This window comes from Pipistrellus kuhlii, unplaced genomic scaffold (genome assembly GCF_014108245.1).
Source record: "Pipistrellus kuhlii isolate mPipKuh1 unplaced genomic scaffold, mPipKuh1.p scaffold_m20_p_1, whole genome shotgun sequence".
Lineage (NCBI taxonomy): Eukaryota > Metazoa > Chordata > Mammalia > Chiroptera > Vespertilionidae > Pipistrellus > Pipistrellus kuhlii.
In genome coordinates this window covers 166,175,540-166,190,272 of record NW_023425404.1, presented here as the reverse complement: position 1 = coordinate 166,190,272, position 14,733 = coordinate 166,175,540, and positions in this window count along the sequence as shown.

The window sequence follows — 14,733 nt, the reverse complement described above, 5'->3', positions numbered from 1 at the left end:
CTCCTTAAAAGTTAAATAAAATGTCAACTGAAATTTAACTGCCGGCATAAGTCACATAGAGGTCATTGCTAATTTTGATTAAAACAAACAAACTAAAAACAATTGAACTTTTTGAGGTAGAAGGTGAGGATAAAAGCTTAAAAAGAGCTGGCTCCAAAGAGCATGGCAGGACAAAACTGCATACCTATTATCTCATAGTTTCTATCATTCATTATGTTTCTGGGAAATGAATTACATTGATACACTTCTTAATTTTTAATCATTAATCAACATATTGTAGACTTATAAATTATTAGTTTTCTCCTGTTCAGAACCTACAAATGTTTATATATGAAGAAGGCATAAAAGGTCTGTGTGTGTGCAGGTTTAAGTGAGTAAAAATTATTTATGGCGCACACACTATTGTAGCCTGACCTGTTGACCCTCAGTGTTCATTAGAAATTCATCAGGACCACACTACCTTCCCTTCTGTGCTTCTTCCTCTTTTTCTGATCTATCGGCTTTAGGCCAAGGTGAGATTTTCTACAGAGAACCTTTTTAATTAGCTCTCCGCCCTCCTGATAGTTTCAGAATAATTCATATAAAATAAAAAAATCAGATCATAATTCATTTTCAAAAAAAATCATGAAAACTTGGGTTGTCCAATAGTGCTATTTTCCTAAGAAAAGTTTCAGGCCATTTTAAAAAATAGTTTTATTATATGTGAGAAATTAGAAACATTCTGACCACTTTAAAACCTATTTTATTCATATAATAAAAGTAATAGAAAATTTTTGAGTATCCACTACATATCAGACATTAAGATAGTTGCATAAAATTGGTTATTTCATTTAATTCTCTGAACAGCTACTTTTGGGTGGTAATGTTTGTATGCTTATTTTTTTAGATAAGACACAAATTGCTAAGTGATTTATACTAAGCCACATAGCTAGCAAATATTACAGGCTGAATGTCCAAATAGCCTTATTTCAAAGCAAGAATTTTAAGTGTTGATGATATTGCGTAATAACCTGTTATGAATATGTATTATATGTATTCATATCAATAGAAGTCATAAACATATTATTAAATATGTTTATAGTTGAAGAAAATGAATGTAATGCCAATAAACATATGTTGTTATTTCATAAATGAAACAAATACTACCCTTGGTTTTCATTATCTTGTGTGCAGGAAAATGTGTAGTCAGGGAAGGAAGGGAACGGTGTTAGTGTAAAGGGCAGGAGGCTTATAGTTTTCCTAAATTTTCTTTTATCTTATTTTTTTTCTGAACAGCATGAAAATAAATGTCTGAGATTCCTGGAATAGGATTCATCTCAATGGTTATTTCTTAGAATCACTGCATTCATTTCCTACTATATTGAAATGCAGTAGGAGGAGGATCAGCCATTTGACAAACAGGTTTACCAAGGAAATCTAATTTTCTCTTTTTCTTCCACTCAAAGAATAGTGAGGGGTTTCCTCTTTCCTAAGATTCTGTTCCTCCCCTGCCTGTTTTTGCCAAAAGCATTGAGGTCTGTCTATCATCTATCTATCTATCTATCTATCTATCTATCTATCTATCTATCTATCATCTATCTATCTATCTTCATCATCTATCTAAGAATAGTTTAAGACTAACTGATTTTAACTGTAGTATTTTTCATTAAAAATCATATGATACAGCTCTAGCTGGTTTGGCTCAGTGGATAAAGTGTCAGTCTGTGGACTGAAAAGTCCAGGGTTCTATTCTGGTCAATGGTACATGCCTGCGGTTGTGGGCTCAATCCCCAGGAGGGGGCATGCAGGAGGCAGCAGATCAATGATTCTTCCTCATCATTGATGTTTCTATGGATATCTATCTCTCTTCCTGTACCTTCTTCTCTGAAAAATATATTTAAAGGAAAAAAATCATATAATACAGATGGTTGGAAGTTGAAGCTGAAGTATCAGTTATATCTCTTGCTCAGTTATGGCTTTTGATCTGTGAAAGACAGCAAGCAAAGATAAGAAAAGGTCAAATTTATAAGCCACCAGTGAGAGGAATCTTAGTACAACATGAACAACAGGAGCCTAATTATTTACACTGGGACTAAGACTTTTCCCAGCAAAGAATAAGAATTATTTAGTTTGGAAGAATTTAGAAAGATATATAGAATAGTGATTAAAAGCATGGATTCTGTAGTCAGATATCCTGGGGATAAATCGCCACTCAATCTTTTCCTAGTTGTATGTTTTTGAGTGTGTTAGTTCACTATTCTCAGTCTGTGATCATAAACAGAGCTAGCTTGTAGAGATGAGGCACAACAGTACAGCATTTAGCATAGTTCATTGCACTTAGTAAGTCTTCGATAATTATTTTATGATGATGATGATAATTATCATGATTCATAAGATCTTATTATCTCAGAAAATGGCTAGACACAGCCCCCTTAATTACAGTGTAGTAGAGCATACTGATCACTGTTGGGGCTTGCAACTATGTTGTTGAAAGTAAGAGCTGTTATGACACAGAGGAGCATTTAGGTCTGATGGAGGGGCACAGTGGAAGTCTAATCTAGCCAGGATATCATAACTTTCAGTAGATTATGGAACTAGACAACAGGTTCAAACAATGAAGAACCTTGAAGCTAACAGTATTGGTTTAAACCAATGTTGGAGAATATTAATTGGCCAATAGATATTAATTAATAATATCAAAATTAATAATAATTTTCTATTAATTGGCCAATAGAAAATCATAATAATGAATGTAAAAGCAAACTGTTATAAAGCCAGATAGGAGCTGGGAATGCCTTAGAGATATATAAGTAAGCAGAAGTACTGGCATTAATATAGGATTTAATCAACAGATTCCCAAACCTTGGTAGAAGTATGAAAAACTAGAAGTCTTTAGTTTGTATTCTCCCAGGATCAGACCCAGAGAGGAAATAAAGAGAGCAAGTAGTTGATTTGGAAGGGGCAGTAAGCACAAGCAGAGAAGTAGCGATACCATGGCAACTGGGATTCCACTCCTTGGGGAAATTGTTAACACCCACCTTCAATAGTAAGCAAATCAGAAGATTGAAATACCCCAAATATCAGGTAGTTATTTGTTGAACACTGCTGGTGAAAGGAAGGGGGAAACCTAGCTTGTCTTCAGAGGAAATCTTAAGCAAAAGCTGCAGAAATTTTAATTGGAAGAATGCACAATAAAGGATCATAGCGTCAAGGAAATCATTTCTCAGGATCATGCCACACATGTGTAGTTATCACACCTAACCATCTCTTAACTACAAACATAATGTTACCTAGTTTTCTATTTTTCCTATTCTGCACTTCATATCTTATTACATGCTCTGGAGTCCTTTGGCAAAACTTTGCATTTTCTGCATGTTTGTAATCTTATCTGAAACCTGTAGGGCCAGATAATTTTTTATATATAGATTTTTTCTTACGTTTTAGGAAGGTAATACAGAAATACTCTATGTATTTAATAACACTTGGATGAGGTTGGGGCAGCAATCTGTGAGCAAACACGTGACTATTTCGTGTGTTACATGAATGAATGTTTATATTGAGGAATAAGTAAAGACAATAAATAGCCTCACATATATTCAGGTCAGGTTTATTCTTAGTCAGGATGTAATGGATCCAGAAGAAAACCCCAGCCCCTGAAATGTTCACTTACTCAGTGGGCATAAGGGAAGTGGCCTCTCTAGGAAGGAGTAGAGGAGGCTCTGGAACTGCGATCAGATGCTGTTCATTTGCTGTTCCGTTAATGCAGATGTGTTGAAATGGCTTGTTGCCAAACTACCAAAACAAAGGTAATCAATGAGATTTCAGGGATATCTAGATTAGTATTTCTTCAGATGCCAATTTATTAAATCCTTTTTTTTTTTAAATTTAAAAACAGAATTTTGACATTTTGCTATTGTGGATAAATAGACATTGAACCCTGTCCTTTTCCACTTTAAAAACTTCTACAACTTAAATTTTTTCTCTCTCTTTCTTAAAATAGAAGATTCTGACATCCACTGAGGTCTAATCTTGAGAACTAATATATATTTCAAACATTTTTCATTGTTGTCCCTACTCCCTACTAGGCTTTTAAACATTTTATTTTCCTTAATTGCCCATCACCATAACATTTTAGACCAAAATATACTATCTATCTGTTGATGTACTGTGAGTCTTTGCAGAACTATGCATCTTATAATATTTAACACTAGAGGCCTGGTGCATGAATTCATGCATGGGTGCAGTGCCTCCCAGCCAATTGGGACCATTTCACCCTATGCCTAACAGGGCTGGCCAGGGAGAGGAAACACGAGAGGGAGTGCATTGACCACTGGGGGTAGCTCCTGCATTGAGCATCTGCCCCTTGGCGGCCAGTGCACTTCATAGCTACCTGCCGATCATTCTGCTGTTTGGTCATCCAGTCTTAACAGTTGCTTAGGCTTTTATCTATATAGATATTTTATCCTCTAAGATATCATTTTTGTCCCTTTGGAAGGTATACCACTCACATTAAAAATGCAAGCTTAAGTTAGAGAATATAAATGTTTACCAATATGATAATGTGAAAACAAACATACTTAGTGTCATGTAATACATTTTTTAAATGACACGAATTACTTTATGTTTTGTTTTAGATATCTCTCTTTAAATAATGTTTAAGGAATCAAATGAGTTATTTTAATAGTACAAATTGAAGAGTGTGTGTTTAATGGATGGTGATTTTTAAACTAATGGGCACATGGTTCTGTTAAAAAAAGAAAACAAACAAAAAAAAACACTGTACATGAAATTAATGCAAAGGCCTTTGGGGGTGCTAACTTTAGAACATTTCTTTATTTTAGGATTTATTTATTTAATTTCCTAGCACAACTAATATTTTGGAAAGTTTAGTCTTAACATGAGAAAGAAAATATATATTTTATTTGCAGAAATTTTCTATAGATTTTAAGGCAAAAGAAAGCTAGATGGTAAAGTAAAATCTCAAAATTTGGGACAAAGATTTTACCAGAAGTTGAAATTTTATTAAAAAATGGCCAAATTATTAGAAGACATAGATCAGGAGTGACTTGGCCAAGTTTCTAGTTCTTATCTTCTCCAATCTCTTTTCTTTTTTTAAATTGGAACTAGAATTACTGTAGAATGTATTGATAGGACTGAAATTATAAAGCATAAAATAGTCAATAAATTATATTACTAATTAATAATTAGAGCCATGTTTAGTATAACTTGAAGTAAAGACCATATTCTGAAGGGCTAAACTGACATACATGAGCCTTCTTCATGTTTATGCCAAACCTTCTGAGTTGAACTGTTTATGCTTCTACAATTTTGTATTTATTTTAGTTAACATTTTTAGGAGTTATACATTTCTTGGAGTTACTGGCAAATGTTCAAACTCACTTGTTTTGATTAATATAATTTTACTCATCAAGGAGATTTTAGAGAAAATTGAGGCTATCTTAAAAGATTGAAGTCTTTGAGAATATTTCTACCTGGCTTTGTAGTCCTCAATAGCATTGAGCTTTAAGAAAAAGAACTTGTCAACATATATACCATTTCCTTGATCCCTCCAAATATCTGCAACTTTTTTATTGAGGATCTTTAGGAGGTTTTTCAGTTGTTCTAAAATCTTACTTTTAAAAAAAATGCTTTACAGTAATGTGTGGGATATGTGCTCTCTTTCATTTTAAATATTATAACCTTCCTCTTTCATAGCACTTTTCTCATTGTATCATAATGGCTTGTTTACTTTCCTCTTCTCTCATTAGACAGAGAGCTGCTAAAAAAAACATCATTTTCTCTCCAGCCTGCAGCACAGTGCTTGTTAATACACTCAGTATTCTTTGGATTAAATTAGATAACACCGTATATCTTGTTATCTCACATTTACCTGACATTCTGTGATAGTGATATGTACACATTTTTATTCTCTTGTATGCAATACAAGTGTATTGCAAATTCCTTGAAATATGGTGCTATAACTTTATTCCCTTTGCTATCACAATATATTGAATAAAATATCTTTGCTGGATGACAATACAGGCAATTGTCATTTTTTTCTGCATGGTACTATTGCAACATTTTTAGTTTTCTTATGACAGGATTTCTGATAACCCAGATCTTACAGTCACCAGAATTTATAAGTCAAAAGAAGGAAGAAAAGAAAGGAGTGAGGCAGGAAAAGTAATCAGGAGGCTAAAGCTTTTGGAAAGAAATAGATTCTAAGATATTGCTGCCCATAGGGTAGTTGGACAAGGAGACATTGTTTTGACACATTTTTAGACAATTACAGTTAACAAGACAGAATTCATAAACTGCAACATCCAGATTATCAAACATCAGGGGAAAAAGTAAAAAAAAAATAAAATAAATGGTTATAAATAGTCACAGAAGTTCATTCAGGTATCAACATGAACAGTGACCTAAGGGTGGACACATAGGACTCTAATCAGTTCAAAGAAACAGATTGAGTGCTGTAAGTTATGTTATAAAAATAAAAACAAACAAATAAACAGCTCAGTTCTGGGCTCTGGGTCACCCTGGAAGGAGCTCAGAAGGCACCACCACTTCCTCCTAACAACAGTAAAAGTCTGAATAGACTGAAAAATCAATATTTCTTAGATACACAATAGGGGGAGAGCATATGGAAAACCATTCCACCCAAAACTGGAGAGTTAAATCAATAAAAGAAAGTACAACTTAACAGGACATGTTCTCAAGAGTGAAAACTGCCAGGGGAACCAGTTCAGAGTTGGAAAACCAGAAATGTTACTGATGAATTTCTGCTTAGTGTGGACAACTCTGAGAATTAAAAACCCTCCAGGGGGACCCAAACATAGAGGAGCCCTCACAATTTGTAAGATTTACCTCCAGGAACTAAACCAGGTTCACACAGTAAAAGTTGTAGAAAAAAATCACCTCTGCTTCTTGCAAGGTGAGGGGGAAAAGAAACCTTTGAAATGTAGCAGAGCACTCTGTTCTTCTGAACAAGACCTATCCTCAGAGAAGACCAGTTAACCAGGGTCTCACCTGCTGCGGTCCTACAAGAGCCCCAACTGATCAATTCTAGGCTGGGCTGAGAAACATACACCCCGTGCACGAATTTTTTGTACCAGGCCTCTAGTGATAGTATCATGTTTGATGCATATCATTTTATAATTGTCCAAACCTATAGAATTGATTAAACTATGGACTCTGAGTGATAATGATGCCCATGTAGATTCATAATTTATAACTAATGGATCACCTAATGGGGGCTGTTGACAATGGGGGAAGCTATGTATATGTGAGATCAGAGCTTATATGGAAAATGTCTTTACCTTCTTCATATTTTACTCTCAACTTAAAATGTTTCTTTAAAAAATAGTTGTTAAAACTAAAATATAAATAAATGATAGTTTTTATTTTTTCCATCTTGATATAAAATATGTATTTTAATATTATAGATCGCACATAACCATAATTATTTTGAAATATAGAGATATCTTATTACATATTCTGTTAGTGAATAAATTGACAATTACATGTTTTATTTAGAATTCTATTACTGCCCAGTAAATTGGAGTGGAGTGCCCTCTATTCACATACTTGCTTAACCTAATGTTCCAAAAGAGGCTGGTGTTTTCATTTCTAAATTACATAATTACCCTATAATTTTTAAGTAATATATTGTATCCTTCATTTATCATATTTTTAAACTTTATATGAGCTAAAAGGTTAAGTACTTGTTTAAGAAAAAGAAGAAAGAAAGAAAGGAAGGAAGGAAGGAAGGAAGGAAGGAAGGAAGAAGAAAGAAAGAAGAAAGAAGGAAGGAAGGAAGGAAGGAAGGAAGGAAGGAAGGAAGGAAGAAGAAGAAGAAAGAAAGAAAGAAAGAAAGAAGAAAGAAAGAAAGAAAGAAAGAAAGAAAGAAAGAAAGAAAGAAAGAAAAAGAAAAGTAAATCTGACCTGAACTGTTAAATTAGCTATCCAGCTCTCAGAGCTATTCTGTACATAATGATAAAGGACAAGATTGAGATTTGAGATGTGAGCTCTCTTTCTTTTAAACTCTAAGGGTTTGGTTTAGAATGAGGATTATTTTTAAACCCTTGCATCTCATCTATAAATGAGTAGGCTTAACTGTTTCTGGGGTTTTACCTGTCTCAAAAATTATATAAGCTGATTATAGAAATGGTGTGAGTGGGACAACTTCTAATAAGAGCTAACAATTTTCATGATTAAAAATCATCATAACATAGGTTTTAAATTTATTGTATATAAGTAGTATCTATGTGTATAGAACTAACATATAAAATAATTTCAAAAATGAATTGAGATAATAGGTATTCAACAGCTAATAAAATAGATAAGTACTTATATTATGAAAAAGCAACATAAATGTTTTTCAACATGGGCAACAAAGATAGCTAATAGTTAAGAGCAGCTAGTAGACCTGAAGAAAATGAGGATTGTGATTTAAGTTCAAATTCATATAATTTTAATTGTATTATAGACTTCAACAAACCACAGACTCAAGGTCTTACTGAATTATACATTTGGACAGAACCATAAAGGGCTTCTATTGTCAAATTTACTATTTATGGAGCTTTTTGCTTTATTTTTTCTTCTCTATTCCCATCTGCAACCAGGACTACTAATATTTTATATGTATTGAGTTACTTTGGCATTTTGCATTGACATTCACTTTTAAATTCAGATTAACAATTAACACTTTGGACTTTTTCCTTTTCTCTCCTTGTCTTGCTTAGGAAAGCATATTTTATTATTAATTTCTGACTTTAAAAATGCCTTTTGATTCTGAACATGATTTTTGTTGCTCTTAAATGTGGATGAAGACATTTTCCTTCCTCATGATTTTATTGTGATTATCACAATGAACTGTGTATTAACATGTGCTTTGTAAAGCATAGAAATTGTGTATTATTGTCACTGAATTTACATGCAATGGTTTTTCATGTTTTATGCTCATTTCTTTCCACATGGCCAATTCAGTAACTAGAACTAGACTGTCTGCCCTCCAGGACATCATTAGTGGTGACCTTGTTACTTAATGTTAACTATATACCTCATTCTTCTCAAGGTTGAAAATCGCTGAAAGACAGTGCAAGTAAAGAATTGACAATAAGGACTGAAGTGGGCAGACACAGCCCTTATTTCCTGCGTCTATCAAAATAGCATCCGATCTCCACCTTGCCGGATCTGTTTCATTATTTTGGCCAGATCTGAGAATGCCTTTCAAATACTTTCTTTTGCAGAAATGTTTGGATCTAGAAATACCAACATGTTTATTTTAAATATATAACATTTTAGGGATCAATTAATATTTGCATAATTAGAAAGTTATGCTTCCATAACATATATAAAAAGTTTATCCATGTAATAGTCTGAGGAGGATAGGTTTTAGTTCTTCCTTGAATGGTTGGTAAAACTCTCCTGTGAAGCCATCTGGCCCTGGGCTTTTGTTTGCTGGAAGCTTTTTGATGACTGCTTCAATTTCTTCCACAGTTACTGGTCTATTGAGCTGTTTGGATTCTTCCTGATTGAGATTTGGAAGGTTATGTTTTTCCAGGAATCTGCCATTTCCTCCAGGTCATTTGTTGGAATAGAGTTATTCATAGTAAATATTTTGTAACAGTGCTTTGTATTTAAGTGGAGTCTGTTGTTGTTTCATCTCTTTCTTTTCTGATTTTGTTTATTTGAGTCCTCTCTCTTTACTTCTTGGTGAGCCTGGCTAGAGGTTCATCAATCTTGTTTATCATTTCAAAGAACCAGCTCTTGGTTTTGTTGATCTTATGTATTATTTCTTTGGTCTCTATGTAATTTATCTCCACTCTGATCTTAATTATTTCCTTCCTTCTGCTTATACTGGACTTTTCTTGTTGCTCTGTTTCTAATTCTTTGAGTTGTATGGTTAGGTAATTTATTACCATTGTTTCTTGTTTTTTTGCAGTAGTCTTGTAGAGCTATGAACTTCCTTCTCAAGACTGCTTTCACTGTGACTGATAGATTTTGGATTGTTGTGTTTTCATTGTCATTTGTTTCCATTATGTTTTTTATTTCTCCCTTGATTTCTCTGGTAACCCAGTTATTGTTTAATAGCATGCTGTTTAGTCTCCATGTGTTTGATTTCATTGGATTGTTTTTATTGTAATTGATTTCCAGTTTTATGACACTGTGATATCAGAAGGTGCTTGATATGATTTCTGTCTTCTTGAAGTTGAAGAGACTTTGCCTATGTACCGACATATGGTCTATCTTTGAAAATGACCCATGTGCACTTGAGAAGAATGTATATACTGTGGCTTTGGGGTGAAATGTTCTGAAGATGTCAATTAATTCCATCTGATCTAATAGTGAGTCATTTAGAATTGATGTTTCTTTACTTATTTTTTTTGTTTAGAGGATTTGTCCAATGGTGATAGTGGGGTTTTAAAATCTCCTACTATGATTGTATTGCTGTTAATTTCTCCCTCAATATCCTCCAGGACTTTTTTTTGTTTTATTTTTTATGTATTTAGGTGCTTCTGTATTGGGTACAGATATGTATACCAGAGTTATTTCTTCTTGTTGGATTGCTCCCGTTAGTACTATGAAGTGGCCTTCCTTATCTCTTGTAATGTCCTTCACTTTGAGATCTAATTTGTCAGATATAAGTATTGCTACCCCAGCTTTCTTTTCATTTCCATTCACCTGAAAAAGTTTTTTTTTTTCCATTTCTTCACCCTCAGTATGCGTGTGTCTTTTTTTCTGAGTTGGGTTTCTTATAGACAGCAGATATATAGGTCTTGTTTTTTTATCCAATCTGTTACCCTATGTCTTTTTTCATTTCTTTTATTGATATTTTACAAAGACAAAGAGAGGATAGAGAGTTAGAAACATAGATGAGAATCATCAATCAGCTGCCTCTTGTACACCCCTACTGGGGATGTGCCCGCAACCAAGGTACATGCCCTTGACCAGAATCAAGCCTTGGACCTTATAGTCTGCAGGCCAATGCTCTATGCACTGAGCCAAATTGTTTTCAGCTCCCTATGTCTTTTGTTTGGGGCATTTAATCCATTTACATTTAAAGTTATTGATAGGTACTTATTTGTCACCATTTTTACTCTATACCCGTGTTCCTTCTTCGCTTCCTATTTCTTTTTCTTTTCTTTCTTTTCTTTTTTTTTTATTTACAGCAGACCCTTTAGCATTTCTTGCATTGCTAGTTTCAAGAGGAAGAAACACTTCCAAGCTCCTTCTGTGAAGCCAGCATCACCCTAATACCAAAACCAGATAAAGACAACACAATGAAAGAGAACTACAGGCCAATATCCCTCATGAACATAGAGTCCAAATCCTTATCAAAATTTTAGCAAATTGGCTCCAGTAGTACATAAAAAAGATCAAATATCATTACCAAGTAGGAATTATCCCAGGAATGCAAGGATGGTACAATATCCACAAATGAATAAACATGTTACATCACATAAACTAATTGAGAGATAAAAATCGGCATAGTCATATCAATTGATGCAGAAAAAAACATTTGGCAAAATCCAGCACTCCTTCTTGATAAAAACTCTCAACAAGGTGGGAATAGAAGGATTATACCTCAACATAATAAAAATGATATATGATAAACCCACAGCAAACATCATACTCAATGGGCAAAAATGAAGACCATTTTCCCTAAGAACAGGAATAAGACAGGGATGCCCACTCTCACCACTCCTGTTTGACATAGCACTGGAAGTATTAGCCATTGCAGTTAGACAAGAAGAAAAAATAAAAGGCATCCAAATTGGAAAAGAAGAAGTAAAATTGTCCATATTTGCAGATGACGTGATATTGTACATAAAAAAAGCAAACAAAAGAGTCCATAAAAAAAAAAACCCTAATAGATTTAATAAATGAATTTGGCAATGTAGCAGGATACAAAATTAATGCCAAGAAATCCATGCATTTCTATACACCAACAGTGAAATTACAGAAAGAGAGACTAAAAAAGCAATCCCATTTATCATTGCACCAAAAATATTAAGATACCTAAGAATAAATTTAACTAAGGAGGTAAAAGACCTATACACGGAAAACTATAGGACACTGAATAAAAGAGATAGAGGTAAAAAGATGGAAGAACATACCATGTTCATGAATTGGTAGAATCAACATCATTAAAATGCACATACTACCCAAAGCAATCTATAGATTCAATGCACTCTCCATTAAAGTGGCATATTTCAGCGGCATATTTCACAGACCTAGAAAGAACTCTTAAAAAATTCATCTGGAATAAAAATTAAAAAAAAAAGACCCCAAATAGCAATAGCAATCCTGAGAAAACAAAGTAGGAGGGATCTCAATATCAGATTTCAAGCTGTATTATAAAGAAACTGTTCTCAAAACAACATGTTAATGGCACAAGAACAGACTATAGATTAATGGAATAAAATAGAGAATCCAGATATCTACCCAAATCACTATGCTCAATTAATATTTGACAAAGGAGGCATGAACATACAATGGGGTAAGACAGTCTCTTCAATAAATGGTACTGGGAAAATTGAACAGATACATGCAAAAAATGAAACGAGATCACTAACTTACACCATACACAAAAATAAACTCAAAATGGATATAGGACTTAAACATAAGACGGGGAACCATAAAAATATTAGATGCATTCACAAGTAGCAAAATCTCAGTCATATGCCAAAAGAACTCCTTCACTGATACTACTCCTAGGGCAATGGAAGATAAAGAGAAAGTAAACAAATGGGACTACATCAAAATAAAAAGCTTTTCACAGCAAAAGAAACTATTAACAAAACAATAAAAAATTCCACTGTACTGGAGAACATATTTGCAAATTTTATCACTGATAAAGATTTAATCTCCAACATCTACAGACAGCTTATACAACTTAATAAAAGGAAGATAAATGATCCAATAAAGAAATGGGCAATGGACCTAAATAGAATCTTTTCAAAAGAAGATAGAAGGAAGGCCAAGAGACACATGAAAATATGCTCAAAGTCACTAATTATCTGAGAGATGCAAATCAAAATGACAATGTGGTATCATCTCACACTGACCAGAATGGATATCATCAACAAATCAACAAATGACAAGTGCTTGCCAGGCTGCGGAGAAAAAGGAACCCTTGTGCACTGCTGGTGGGAATGCAGACTGGTGCAGCTACTATGGAGAACTAGTATGGAATTTCCTCAAAAAACTGAAAATGGAACTCCCATTTTACCCACCAATCCCACTCCTAGGAAAATATCATAAGAAACTGGAAACACCAGTAAGAAAGGATATATGCACCCCTATGTTCATAGCAGCACAATTAACAATAGCTAAGATTTGGAAACAGCCTAGGAGTCCATCAACAGATGACTGGATCAGAAAACTATGGTACATGTACACAATGGAATACTATGCTGCCATAAAAAAGAAGGAATTCTTACCATTTGCAGCAACCTGAATGGAATTGGAGAACTTCATACTAAGTGAAATAAGCCAGTCAATGAAAGAAAAATACCACATGATCTCACTCATTTTTGGATAATAAAGAAAATTATAAACTGTTTAACAAAAAGACAGATACAGAAACAGTAAACCATCAAACAGAATGTCAAATTACAATGGGAAGGTTAGGGAGAGGTGGAGGAGATAAGAGATCAACTAAAAGACTTGTGTGCATGCATATAAGCATAACCAAGGGATGCAAAAATCTGGGGGGTGAGGGCATATATGGGAGTGGGAGGGCAATGCCATATGTACACATATAATACCTTAATAAAAAATGAATAAATAAATAAATAAATAAGTTTATCCATGTAAAAAAGTAAGAAAATTAATAAAGAAATGGATGAGTGTCACTAAATAAGCCAGAATGTTTTTAAATAAACTTTCACTGAATTGGTGCACTTAATTCTGTAATCTAAGTATTATTGTATCAGGTATTTTTATGATTATTTTATTCATTTAGTTTGATTACAGGAATATTGTTTTGTTTCCTCCTGTGCTTATACATATTTCCATTTTATTATACTTCATTTGATATCATATTTAAAAGAGAAATGGCATGTTAAAAAATGGACATTCTGTTTCTCCCAATAGTTATTGTTAAAGCCAAAGATAAATGGAATTATCATTTTTTACACATGTGCCATGCATCAGTAAATTGAATCATTCTCAGGCCATTAGAAACAAAGTGTTGTTATGGGCTTTTAAAGGATAAATGCAAGGGATTTTAACCCTACTACAACTTTAGTATCTAATGTTAAACAGCAGAAGACTTGCTTTATAGCCAGGTGTAAGCATTTCATACTTTAACCAAACATCTGTGAAATGTTTTCCCATGCCTCATCTCATTTGATCTTACAGAAGTCCTGGAGTAGGTAGATAGGAGACTCGATGGAATCCTATTTTCTTTTCATGACCTGAAAAATGGAGATTTAGAAAGTTTAGAAACTGGACCTGAATGAAAAGAGTGAGAAATGGTGGACCTTGAAAATAACTTCAAGTTTTTTTCAGTGAACAAAACATAGTCAAGCACTGCTGCAATTAAATATTTTATCCTTTGTTCTCCCTGCATAATCTACAATAATAATCTGCTTCATGTTGATACTCACTGCTGAATTGCTGACAATTACCTGAAAGAGAAGTTGGGGTGCTTCCCTGTGCTGGAAAAGTTTAGCTTCATCAGAAAACAAGTCTAATTAAGGAAGTTTATTCTATATCTATAAAAGGCTAAGCTGACTCACTCAT